The sequence below is a fragment of the Equus caballus genome, chromosome 15 (genome assembly GCF_041296265.1).
Source record: "Equus caballus isolate H_3958 breed thoroughbred chromosome 15, TB-T2T, whole genome shotgun sequence".
NCBI classification, from domain to species: domain Eukaryota; kingdom Metazoa; phylum Chordata; class Mammalia; order Perissodactyla; family Equidae; genus Equus; species Equus caballus.
This window is the reverse complement of record NC_091698.1, coordinates 18873572-18885907: the sequence shown is the minus strand read 5'-3', so window position 1 is coordinate 18885907 and position 12336 is coordinate 18873572. Positions and strand designations below refer to the sequence as shown.

The following is a 12336-nucleotide window of genomic DNA, read 5'->3' as shown; positions in this document are numbered from 1 at the left end:
CGCTGAGTAAAAAAAGTACATACAACATTGTATGTACTGTATCAATCTGATTTTCCCCTGAAATTTTTGTATGTGTACTAAACATGCATAGATGAAAGACTGGAGGGAAATAGGCCAACATATTAAAAGGATGAGCTTTGAGTAAAGCGTTGAGCACACAGGAGATGTTGTGTTCTCGCTGTGATCACTTGTGCTGGTGTTCTGGTGACTCACCTAAATGCCTTGGGTGTGAAGGCAGCTGTGTTCTTCCTGCTCAGGACTCACTTCCTGAGCTGAGCATTTGCATCGCACTCCACCTGTCCGGGAACACTCTGCCCATTGCTTCTGTGAAGGTGACTTTTTTCCCTTAGCTCTCTGTGTCTCTTTCCCTCTCTTTCCTATTTCTGCTTATCTCTCTGTGCTGTCTTCTGTGTCCGTATTCCATTTTACCACTTTTCTCCTTAGCTGTGCTCAATCTGTGGTTTAACCTCTCCATTGAGTTTTTAATTTTAAAACATTTTTTTATTTCTGGAATTCTCTTTCAAAACTACTTGGTGTTTTTAAAAACAAAAGTCTGTTCTTACTCCCTGTTTTCACTTACACCTTTAGTCGTGTTAACACGGCCGTTTTAGCCTGTGGGTCAGGTGATTCCACTGTCTGAAGGGCTGGTGAATGGGGCTGCTGCTTCTCACAGGGGCTCATGGTGCTGCTCTCGTGTGCTCTGTGAGTTTTTGTTGTGCATCGTGCTCAGGGCGGCTTTGCCTGTGGGGATCCTGCGGGAAAGATGACCCTCTAGAGCCGTCTTTGTAGCTTCTGCCTGGATTCGAGGGAAACCAACAGCGAGGGGTCCTTCATGCTGACTTTGACCTGGAGGATCACTGGACCTTTCAGGAGAGACACATCCTGAGGCCCAGGCCCGTGTGCAAGAAGGCTTGGGGCTCCCCATCCTCAAGGGGACCTTTCCCTCCACCTCCCCAGGCCCAGACTGTCTCCACGCTCCTGAGCCTGTTCTCGTCTAGCTCGCCCTCACTGAAGGTGCGGGCCTGTAAAGGCTCCGACTCTCTGCAGGGGTCTCGATTCCAACCCTGGCCCTACTGAGGTCCAAGGCTCTGTCTCCTGCCTCCACGTGGCCACCAGAACCTAAGCACCTCACTAGGGAAATGACCAAGCCACCGTGGCACAGCCTCAGAGCTGCTGAACTCCACGTCCGCTAAATGCTCTGGTGTGGACCCCTAGGAGTTTCTTCAGTTACTCGCAAACTCAGCTGTACATTTAACAGGCTGATGGTTTTTAATCCTTATTTCTAAGTGTGTCGCCCTGTGGGAGGACCTGCAGGTGATTTTGGCCCCCATGTTACTGGAAATGGACCCCAAAGATTATTTTTAAGGGAAAATAGTCTTAGGTGTCAGACAACATTGACCCAGACGTTGTTTTCTTTTAGAAGGCCATCCTGTTTCTTTCACAGGAGCATGTCAGTGGATTTTTTTCTGCTCTATTTCTTCATCTTTAAATAGTTTTTCTTGCCTAAAAATAAAAACAAAACTGTCAGCCTTCCAGTTCCCTGTGCTGTGCTGTGTGCTGTGTTTTATTTTTATCCTAATCACGGACATTTGGCAGGAAACCAGGTTTCTTGCCAGCTTCTTGCAAAGGACTCTAGTGAGGGTGAGGACAGGGATCCATCTCATATATGTGCTTGTAGATACACTATGAATGGGTCTATTTTTCTTTCTTTTTTGCCAAGGAAGAGTCACCCTAATCTAACATCTGTTGCCAATCTTCCTCTTTTTGCTTGAGGAATATTAGCCCTGAGCTAACATCTGTGCCAGTCTTCCTCTATTTCGTGTGTGGGTCGCCACCACAGCATGGCTGACGAGTGGTGTGGGTCTACACCCAGCATCCAAACCCCTGAACCTGGGCTGCTGAAGCAGAGCACGTGGAACTTCAACCACTCGGCCATGGGTGTGGCCCCTGTGAGTCATTTATAAAATGAGGAAAATGACCAGAGTAATGATTCCTAACTATTTTTAATTAAGATTATGATAGTTGACAACCTTGTGAAATTTCAGTTGTGCATTATTGTTAGTCATGTTGTAGGTACACCACTTCACCCTCAGTGCCCTCCCACACCCCCCTTTCCCCTGGTAACCACTGATCAGTTCTCTTTGTCTTTATGTTAACTACCACCTCTGAGTGGAGTCATACAGAGTTCGTCCTTCTCTGTCTGGCTTATTTCACTCCACATAATACCCTCAAGGTCTATCCATGTTGTTGTGAATGGGACGACTTTGTTCTTTTTTATGGCTGAGTAGCATTCCATTGTATATATATCTATCATATCTTCTTTATCCAACCATCAGTTGCTTGGCACTTAGGTTGGTTCCATGACTTGGCTATTGTGAATAATGCTGCAGTGAACATAGGGGTGAATGGGACTTTTGGAATTGCTGATTTCAAGTTCATTGGATAGATACCCAGTAGTGGGATGGCTGGGTCATAAGGTATTTCTGTTCTTAACTTTTTGAGAAATCTCCATACTGTTTTCCATAGTGGCTGCACCAGTTGCATTCCCACCAAAAGTATATGAGGGTTCCTTTTTCTCCACAGTCTCTCCAACATTTGTCACTCTTGGTTTTGGATATTCTAACAGGTTTAAGGTGATATCTTAGTGTAGTTTTGACTTTCATTTCCCTGATCTTCCTGCCTTTACAACAGAAGTAAATATTTAAAGGATGGTTATTTCTTGCTATTAACCCATGACCTATGCTAATTACCCATGCTTTACAAATGCTCCTTGTTTATAGATTGTTTCATTAGGTTAGTGAAAAAGTAACTAGGGAGAAAATAATGAAAGGTGAACTGAAGTCAAATGCAGACTTTCAACTTTAGGATATCACCTCCACTAAAACGCCTTGCTCATCCCAGCAGGGGTACCTCAGAATCCCATTAACTCTGAGTCTTTCTGAAAAGATTGTAGCTTCTATTTAACTGTCTTTTAATATCAGAAAGGTTTTAAAAAATTAAAACCAGATTAATCTGGTATTCCTGATATTAAATGATTTTTCCAAATTTTTCTTCTCCTCTTTTGCTTATACATTACCTTCACAAAGTACTGGAATAACTTTTAATTTCACTTTATTAATGAGTAGAAACTGTTTAGTGTTGAGAATAAGTAGTAAAAGTTCCCTATCATATACTGAGGGATTATCCAAATTTGGATCTCTCCCTTCAGAGAATAGATTTCTTCAATGCAGTACTTATTAGAATCTTTATTTTTTAAAGAGAAATTTTAAGAAAAGAACTCGAACTTCTTGCTAAAAGTAGGTATATTTAATAATGCAAAGAAAATTGGTTAGTATATTCCTCTATAAATGTGTATGCATGCACAAAAATGGAAAGTTATTATATTTTCAAAAATAACTTTTTATCTTTATCAAAAGTAGAAGTTCATTCTAGAAAATATACAAAACAGAGGGAAAAGTAAAGGGGAAAAATCCTACACGTATAGAGCATGTTCATTTCTTAGTTTATGGTTACTTCTATAAACATGAGATATTACAAACTGTTTTAAATCAAGCTTTTCCCCTTCAGCAATATCTGGGGAAGATCTCTAAACATTATCTGGTGTAGAGCTAATTTCTCATTTTCAAATATTTGAAACGCAAAAATTTGTGCTATTCCTTATGGATTAGTAGTCACTTTGATTCTAGTCACTTTGACTCCAATATTTCAAAAATATACTTATCATCTATCTTTATATATACTCGTTTTATTTCCAGCAGACAGTTCTTAAGAAAAGAATTGATGGAATGAAAGATGTATAAATATTTAATTTTCATAGAAGCTGCTCCTCTATTTTTCTTGGAACACTGTGCATTTTCGACTTTTTAATTCAGGCTTCTTAGATTTTTATATCTGGTTATATTTTTGGTTTAATTATTACAGTTCTTTCCTTAAAAGGTGCCAGTAATGTGCATGCTGATATCCCTTTGCCAGTTTACCATTTTCTTTCTACTCATGTTAATATTTTGTTCATTTCAACTTTTTCCTTGGCTCTACTATTCAAGCACTTGCCTTATTTTCATTAGTGATTATTCTGTTACTTATACTTCTGATTTGACCTTCCTTTCTGTGATGGCCTTATTTTACTCTTCAACATTTGTTCTTGAATTATTCTATTTCATTTTGTTATTCCTTTCCTAGATTTTTTCTGTGAGCCACTCATTCACTTCTGTAAAGATAATTCCTTCATTATGATTTTTTTTTAAATTCACAATAATATGCAGCCATACTTCCTTTGTGGCAAGATCTTTAAGGCAGTGTTCTCTCTTTGACATAGATTAATGGTTTATTCATCCTTTTCTTATCTAATTTATGTGTACATATATATATAATATATATTAACACACATATATATATTAATTTGATTTATTTTTAGTTGTCATTCTTCTTTCTAAAAGTTTCTGTCTTCCTGGAATATTCAGAAAGTTCATAAGGGAGTAGCAAGATAAATATTCCTAATTCCCGTGACACAGTTTTGTCTTTATGAATTAGAGTCTATTTAACATTTTATGGACAAACATAACCCAACACGGACAGCAGCTCCATGAGACCCTATTCTACTCCTTGTGGGACAGTCGCCTAAGTCTCTGCCAAATGATTTTAGGAAGCCACCTGGCCTCAGACTACCTATACTGGCCAAGGAAGGAGGGGTCGGGGCCCTCCCATGGTCTACCACCTGCATGTACATCAACAACTGACAAGTTCAAACCTACCTACACCAGAGAGTCCAAGAGGTGAGAATACTGCCGAGTATTACTGAGATCTCAGAACAGATTCCCAGGGCCCCCAAGACCACTGAGCTATTTTCATGGCTGGTCTTTTCAAGGTGGTGACCATGACTATGGACTGAATCTCAGATGGTTGCTTGTGAGATTATAGTACTTGCCTCTCTTTTCACTGTTTAATCTCAGGGCTACACCATGCCTTACCCCTAATAGCTGCATGAATTACCCTAATTTCACATTTTCACTGAAGAAAATCTGCTCAACATAAAATACACCATTTTAAGTATTTGAAAGTACACAAGTCAGTGAGGTTTAGGACAATGATAATGTTGTGTGGCTATCACTACTATCTAATTCCAGAACATGTTTAATACCTTGAAAAGAAACCCAGCCTCGCTGTCTCTGTGCTTTGCCCTAACCCAAGTCCACGGAAAGACCTTATCTGTTTCCTCTCCCTGCAGATTTGCTATTCTGGGCATTTCATTCAAATGGAATCATAGAATCTGTGGCTTTGTGTACCACTTCAATTAGCACACTTTTTTGAGGATCATCCAGGGCCTAGCACGTGGCAGTGCTTTCTTCCTTTTTAGGGCTGTGTTATATCCCATAGTATCAATATGCCACATTTGCCTTATGTGTTCATAATTTGGTGGGAAATTGGGTTTATTTCATTTTTGTACTACTGTGAAAAATGCTGCTTTGAATGTCCATGGACAGGTTTTCCTGCGAAGATATGTTTTCCATGTTCTTTTGGAGATGCCTCACAATGGACTGTCCAACTCAAAGTCAATGATTGCTTGAAGATGTTAAGAAATGCAAAGCTGTTCTCTACAGTGGCTGCATCATTTTACGTTCCCACCAGCAATGTATGAGGGCTCCCCTTGTTCCTCATCTTTACCAACACTTGTGATTTTCCTTTATGTTGAATACAGCCTACACATTGAGTTCGAAACAGTAGCACATTGTGGTTTGAATTTCCCTTTCCCTAATCATGAATGACATCGAGCATCTCTCTTGTGCTTATTGGCCATCTGCATATCTTCTGGAGAAATGTCTATTTCAACCATTTGCCTATTTTAATTGTATTATTTGTCTTTTATTATTGACTTCCAAGAGATAATTATGTATTCTGACGACTAGATTATACAAGTTGAAAGTCGGAGAATTCAACACCCCACTTTCAACAATGGATAGAACATCCAGACGGAAAATAAGGACACGGCAGAAATAAATGACATTAAATACTAAGAACATTTTATTGAAGAGCAGCAGAATACACCTTCTTCTCAAGAGCAAACAGAGTATTTTCCAGAAGAGAGCACGTTTGAGGTCACAAAACAAATCTTAGCCAAATTAAGACGATTGAAATCATACCAAGCATCTGTCCTGAACACAATGGCGTGAGACTAGAAATCAACATGGGGAGGAAACCTGGATCGTTAATGAGAGATGCAAATTAAACAGCAGCCTCTTACACAGACATTAGGTCAAAGAGGAAATCAAGAGGGAAATTAAAAAATAGCTCAAGACAAACAAAAAGAATTAAAAACACACCAAAATTATGGGATGCAGCAAAAATAATACTGAGGGAAGTTTACAGTGATCAACTTGTAACGTCTTAAAGAAGAAGGACCTCAAATTGACAACCTAAGTGACAACACACAGAACTAGGAAAAGGGAAAACTGAATCCAAAGCTAACAGAAGGATGGAAGTCACAAAGGTGAGAACAGAAGAAAGCAAATAGAGGAGAAAGACAACAGATCAAAAGGATGAGTCAATTTTTTGAAAAAATAAAATTGACCAGCCCTTAGAAGACAGAACGCCTGACAGAAGAAAAGAGAGAACAATCAAGTAAAGTAAATGAGAAGAGAAAGAGGAGGCCCCACAATCGATGCTTCAGAAATAAGATCATAGAGACGCTTCTGAGCTCTTGCTCACTAACACACCGGGTGACCCAGCAGACTGAGTATGTTCCTAGCAACAACCTACCCAGTCTCACTCATGAGGAAACAGATAACTGAACAGACCAGTGACCGATACAGAGGCTAAGTCAGTGATCACAAATCTATCATTTAAAGAAAAAGACCTTTCTAATTTCCACTAGACACACTTAAAACCGGTTACACGCCAAGCCAATCTTTATTTGAGTTATTTACTTAATGTTAAAATACAGCTGATAAAAATATTCATAATGCTCTTTTATGTAGAGAGTTTGAAGGTAAAGTTTCTTGAGAAAACTACAGGTTCTTGTAATTGGTACACAGGGAATGAAATTCTAAAGCACGGAGAAGGCGCATTTCTTCACATGATTAGCGCCCCAGGTTTAGTGAATACCTCTGAGAGATGAGCAAATACAATAAAGTGTATGACTAAAGCATCACACTTAACTCGACTCATTCTATATAGCCACCCTATCTGCAAATATTTAGTATGTTATTTCTAATACTTCACAGTATCACTGCCATCGCTGATACTAATACTAAATTTCCCTTTGAAAGCATCCTAACTTGCCAATTTCTTTGACTTTCTAATACTAGAACACTTATACAGGTAAACTGAATATGTTAAAAACGAAATGGAAAACAAGGTAAAATTAAGCTAGCATAACAAAACTATTTGACGTACTTAAATATTTGAAGAAGATAAAGTTAGATAAAATTTATTGGAAAAAGTAAAATGTCAACAATTTTAAAATTAAATAAGGTGTTTGAAAAATGGTTATATGCATTTAAATATAATGTATTTAATATTTATAATTAATTTTATATTTGTATGATTTATTGATGCTGCAAGTATACATTTTTACCAAATGAAATGGGTGTATATTAAAATTAATTCCCTGTCAAAGCCCAGATCAATGGCAAACATTGCTAAAAAGAATAAGCTTCTGAGATTAAGAATTAAATCTAAAAGCAGAAAATTTTTATTATCAAATGTAAATTACAAAACTTGTTTTTAGTCAGATTTTTTAAAGGAAAATTATTTCTCAGTATTGCCGGATCTCACAGCATGCACAAGATGGCAACATTCTAAATAATACCCACATTCTCCAGAGGGGTGTGGAGCACCACATTAGGTTTTGGTCAGCTCTGATGTGGCTGCCACCAGGTTGTTTGTCCTAATTCTCTAATAGTAAATGAACTTGACAAAGATTTCTCTTTTTTTCCACACTTGGACTTGAAAGATTTCATTGTTTGTGGTCAAGTAGAGTGATTCAAATAATCTCACAAAGTAAAAGGGTTCGTAGCTCAGGGAAGATGCTTTCCGAACATTTCCTGAATTGAGTTTGGATTGTTATCCTCATTAGATCTTTTACTTCTGGTGTTTCTCATACGCCTGCTGCCTGATTAAAACTCATCCTTACAATATGAATCAAGAAATGTGGCCAAAGAAGGAAGTGATTGGTTTTCAAAATAGACAGATGATCTCTGAATTTTTAACTACGAAGACATGCCTTTTATTTTACACACATTGAATAATGCACCTTTCCTGATACAAAATGTTAAGGGCTCTTTAGAGCAAGTAGCAAATTAGAATCCCCTTGACTGTCAACGAGTGGTTCCAGCAACATATCGATTATGACTGCTTGTAAAATAAAATTTGTCCCCAGTTTGTGTTATTATTTACAAAGTACAGTATTTGCTTTTTGCGTGAGTGAGTAGAAATTTAAACTTACTTTTTGGATATTGTTGAAATTATGCTGTTGATTTTCCCTCAATTTTTATTATCAAAACACTTAAGTATATAAAATAGTTAAATAAATAATTTTACTCCTTCTGCACAGATTTCACGGTTGACCTCGAGCCTTATTTGCTGACTCTCCCCCTCTCTCTTTTTCTCTGTCTCTCTTTTATTTATTTTAAATCACTTGCAATTCACGTATAGATTCCATGATACTTCATGCCTAGATAGTATATTTATACTTTGAGTTTTTCCAACAATGACTTCATAAATATTTTTAGATATATGATACAATTTAATTTCACTCGTTGAATTTGGTTGTTATATCTTCTTAGTCACTTTTCGACTCTCAGCTTGCTTCAACTTTTGTATTTTGTGACATCAATTTCTTATGAACTAGTGACAGTTGTCTTATAGATTGTCCTGCTTCTGGATTTACTTAATGATTTCTTCTTAATTCCATTTATTTCCTATAATTTAGAAACAAGGTTTAAGGAATTAATTATATTTAGATTAAATATTTTAGCAAATATACTTCATGATGTATCATATCAGAAACACCATCAGTAGTTGCTTTTTCATTTTCTTTCAACATCATGTACAAGTTTGTGACAAGGCAAAAAATTTTTTCCGCTTTATTGAGATACAATCGCTAAGGTAGATCTTAAAAGGTCTCATCACCAGAAAAGAAATTGTAACTACATGAAAATGTGCTTTTAATATCATTTTTAACTAGTGTCTTGTCTTTGAGGAAAGATAATGAAAACGGGCTTCTTTCTTCCCCACATTCAGTAATTCTGTAAGATTAGGGTATGTGATAGTCACAAATAAAGGGTTAAAAAAGTATTAAAATTTTGCAATTCCTACCTCACTCATGGACTTCATCATGCTTGTTTCATGAGCTTTAACATTTGTGTGACTCAAATATTTCACCAATATCTGAAAGTCAATATATAGCTATTAGCATCATTTTACCAACAAGCTTTGCTCATGGTATTGGTGTTTTATTCTAATTTGAAATGAAGATAACCTAAAAGATTTCACAGTTATTAGTCAAGAATATGCTCGATCAGCAATAGCAGTGTGAAAGTCAATAAACAGAAACCTCACTGAAAATAGAGTTGAGAGGCCAGAAAGGAGAGCTCTCACATGTATTAACCATTGCAGAGCCCAACAGGAAGAAGACTTCCTCTTCCTGCCCAGTAATAGCCAACGAGAGACTGTCACAACACAGCCAATGAAAAGCCACCACTCTTTGATCTCCCAGTCTCCTCTAATGGACTTTTGGCTTACAATAGCTCTCCCAACTTTCTTTGCCCCTCTATAAGAGGGTTTCTCCTCCCCTTGTTGCTTAGGACTTGCATGTGGCTCGCCATAGTTGCAGACTCCAAATTGCAGTTCTTGGCTGATCCCAGGTGAAGCCATTTTTGCTGGAGAAATAATTGGCTGTCTGTTTCTTTAAGGTCAAGACCAGAAACAAGTTGAAGTCACCATGTAATAGAGCCTTCTAACTACTGACACTGAAATCAAGTTGTAAATTAAAGCTCTTGTTTAGTTCATCTCTAACATGTGAATGCGTATACAAATGCAAAAATGAACAGTTTCTTATAGAAAAATGAAATCTAAAATAGAAGTCTCTCTGTATCCTGAATCTAACTTACAATTTCCACTGTGTCATTCTATATCGGTCAAATGTTGCCAAAATAATATTGTGAAACAAACTACCCCAGAATTCTGGATCCTCAAATGGGAATCATTCATTTTCATCTGTGCGTTTGTACGTAAGTTTATTTAGGGTGAGCTCATCTGGGCTTAGCTCCAAGCTGGAGATTGCCAGTTTCTTTCATCTGTCTCCCATCCTCTATGTATCAGCAGGCTAGCAGAGGCATCTTCTTCTTCTTCTTCTTCTTCTTCTTCTTCTTCTTCTTCTTCTTCTTCTTCTTCTTCTTCTTTTGAGGAAGATTAGCCCTGAGCTAACATCCACCGCCAAACCTCCTCTTTTTGCTAGGAAGATTGGCCCTGAACGTTATAACACCTTTGCCCATCTTCCTCTGCTTTATATGCGGGACGCCTGCCACACTATGATTTGATAAGTGTGTATAGGTCCACACCCAGGATCGGAACAGGCAAACCGTGGGCCTCTGAAGCGGAGCATGCGAAGTTAACTGCTATGCCACTGGATGGGCCCCAGAGACATCTTCTTACTGTGGCAATACAAGAACCACATGAAGGAAAGTCCAACTGTGCAAGTCCATTTTAAGCCTCAATTTGCACAATGTCTGCTAGCACCCTTTGAATCAGGGAACCACATGCCCCAGTCCAAAGACAAAGGTTAGAGAAATTACCTCTGCCTCTAAAGGGAGAAAATGCAGGGTTATGTGACCAACTGCCTGGATACAGAAAGGAAAGAAGCATTTGTTCCAATTACTCCATTTAGTACACTTCCGATGTATTGTCCACTATGGACTCATCAAATGTAATAAGTATTTCCTGAACTTTCTATAAGCTTTCATGCTTTGGGCATTTAATTTCATTTGCCAATGACTTTTCCTAAATTTGTACTCTTTCCCTCTGTGTCTCCCTCTGTATCTGTCTCTCCCTCTTTCTTAGCCTATGAAAACAAGATGAAGTGTATATTCTCAGTGAGCTATTTTTCAAAACATCTAAATTTTTTTGTCTGTGACAGAGAGCAAAGAGAACAGAAAAAATGCAAAAGTCGTTAAGATATTTCGGGGGATAACTGAACTAACGAGGAGGAAGAGTACACAAAACAACCTTGGTTACCTGTCCCCCTTAGCGAACAAGTGTGAGGAATGTGCCCGTGCAGGGTTTCCTATGGACCGGGTCCCGGCTTCCTTTGCACGTGTAGCGCTGTACAGATATCTGCGCTCATGCTCTCCATCAATACTGTGAATACAAAGTACACTGTAATTACAATGCAATCCACTGCTGGGAACTGCTGAGAGGCTAATTAAGTAATTCCTGCAAATTACTTTTAGATGCTTCAAGGAAAGTAGTTTATGGATGTCAATTATAGTATCGAAGTATTTGCTGCTAGTTATTGTCTGAAAAAAATGACTACTCCCATCTTTGTTCAATGTGTTGAATATTGTCCTTAGTTACATAACGTGTTGACAATTTTCCCTATTTTCCTTCCTAGAGAAGTAAATGAAGTTGTGTTCAAATTAACTGTGAACATAGAATTTTTCAAACAAATAAATGGAAAATTACCTTAATAGATATTAATAAAAATAATTAAATAGAAAACAAATCACATGTGATTCTATAACATCAGAATAATTGTAAAATCTCAAAATACTTTATTGAGATGTTAAGGAAACTTCGAGCAGAACTTTGTGTGTCATTAACCATGACAGCCTCTGTTCTTCAAAAGTCGAAGTAATTTTTATTATAATCTTGCTAAGAGAATTTTTTCTGTAAAAACATTTCAACGATGCAATAAATGGGCAAAGGATAAATCTATAGAGCTATGCACAGCTAGATACATGGATAATCCACAGCTTCCTGGATGTGGGAGTAGTTCTACAACTTCATCATTCAGCATTAAAAAAGGAGTATTTTTTAAATATATTTTACAAAACAAAGATACGTGTATGCATCATTTAAAGCGATTAGAAATCCACCAATCTTTTTATTATAGTGGGGGATTCTATAAACATTTCACAATACTGTAATGCAATGGAAAATGAAAATGACTATGAAAAGTAAGCCAGACGAATGATCACAAAAGGAGTAAAGTCCGCACTATTTCTAAAATAACATTACCCCTTTTCATGTAGAAAATAGTAGGGAATGTCTTCATTAAACAATTAGTAACTTTGAATTTGGGCACGTTTAAAGAAAATTTCCAAGTATTTCAGTATTAAGGAA

The 12336-nt window shown here is 37.4% G+C and overlaps 1 long non-coding RNA gene across 1 annotated transcript; it reads right to left on the bottom strand.

The window, feature by feature from the left end:
- Positions 1-8865: 8865 nt before the first annotated feature.
- Positions 8866-11280, bottom strand: LOC138917738 (uncharacterized). Its single transcript, XR_011426180.1, has 3 exons — positions 11230-11280; positions 9313-9384; positions 8866-8915 (listed from the first exon to the last, which is right to left on the bottom strand). It is a non-coding gene; the product is annotated as an uncharacterized lncRNA (long non-coding RNA).
- Between the last annotated feature and the right edge of the window lie 1056 nt (positions 11281-12336).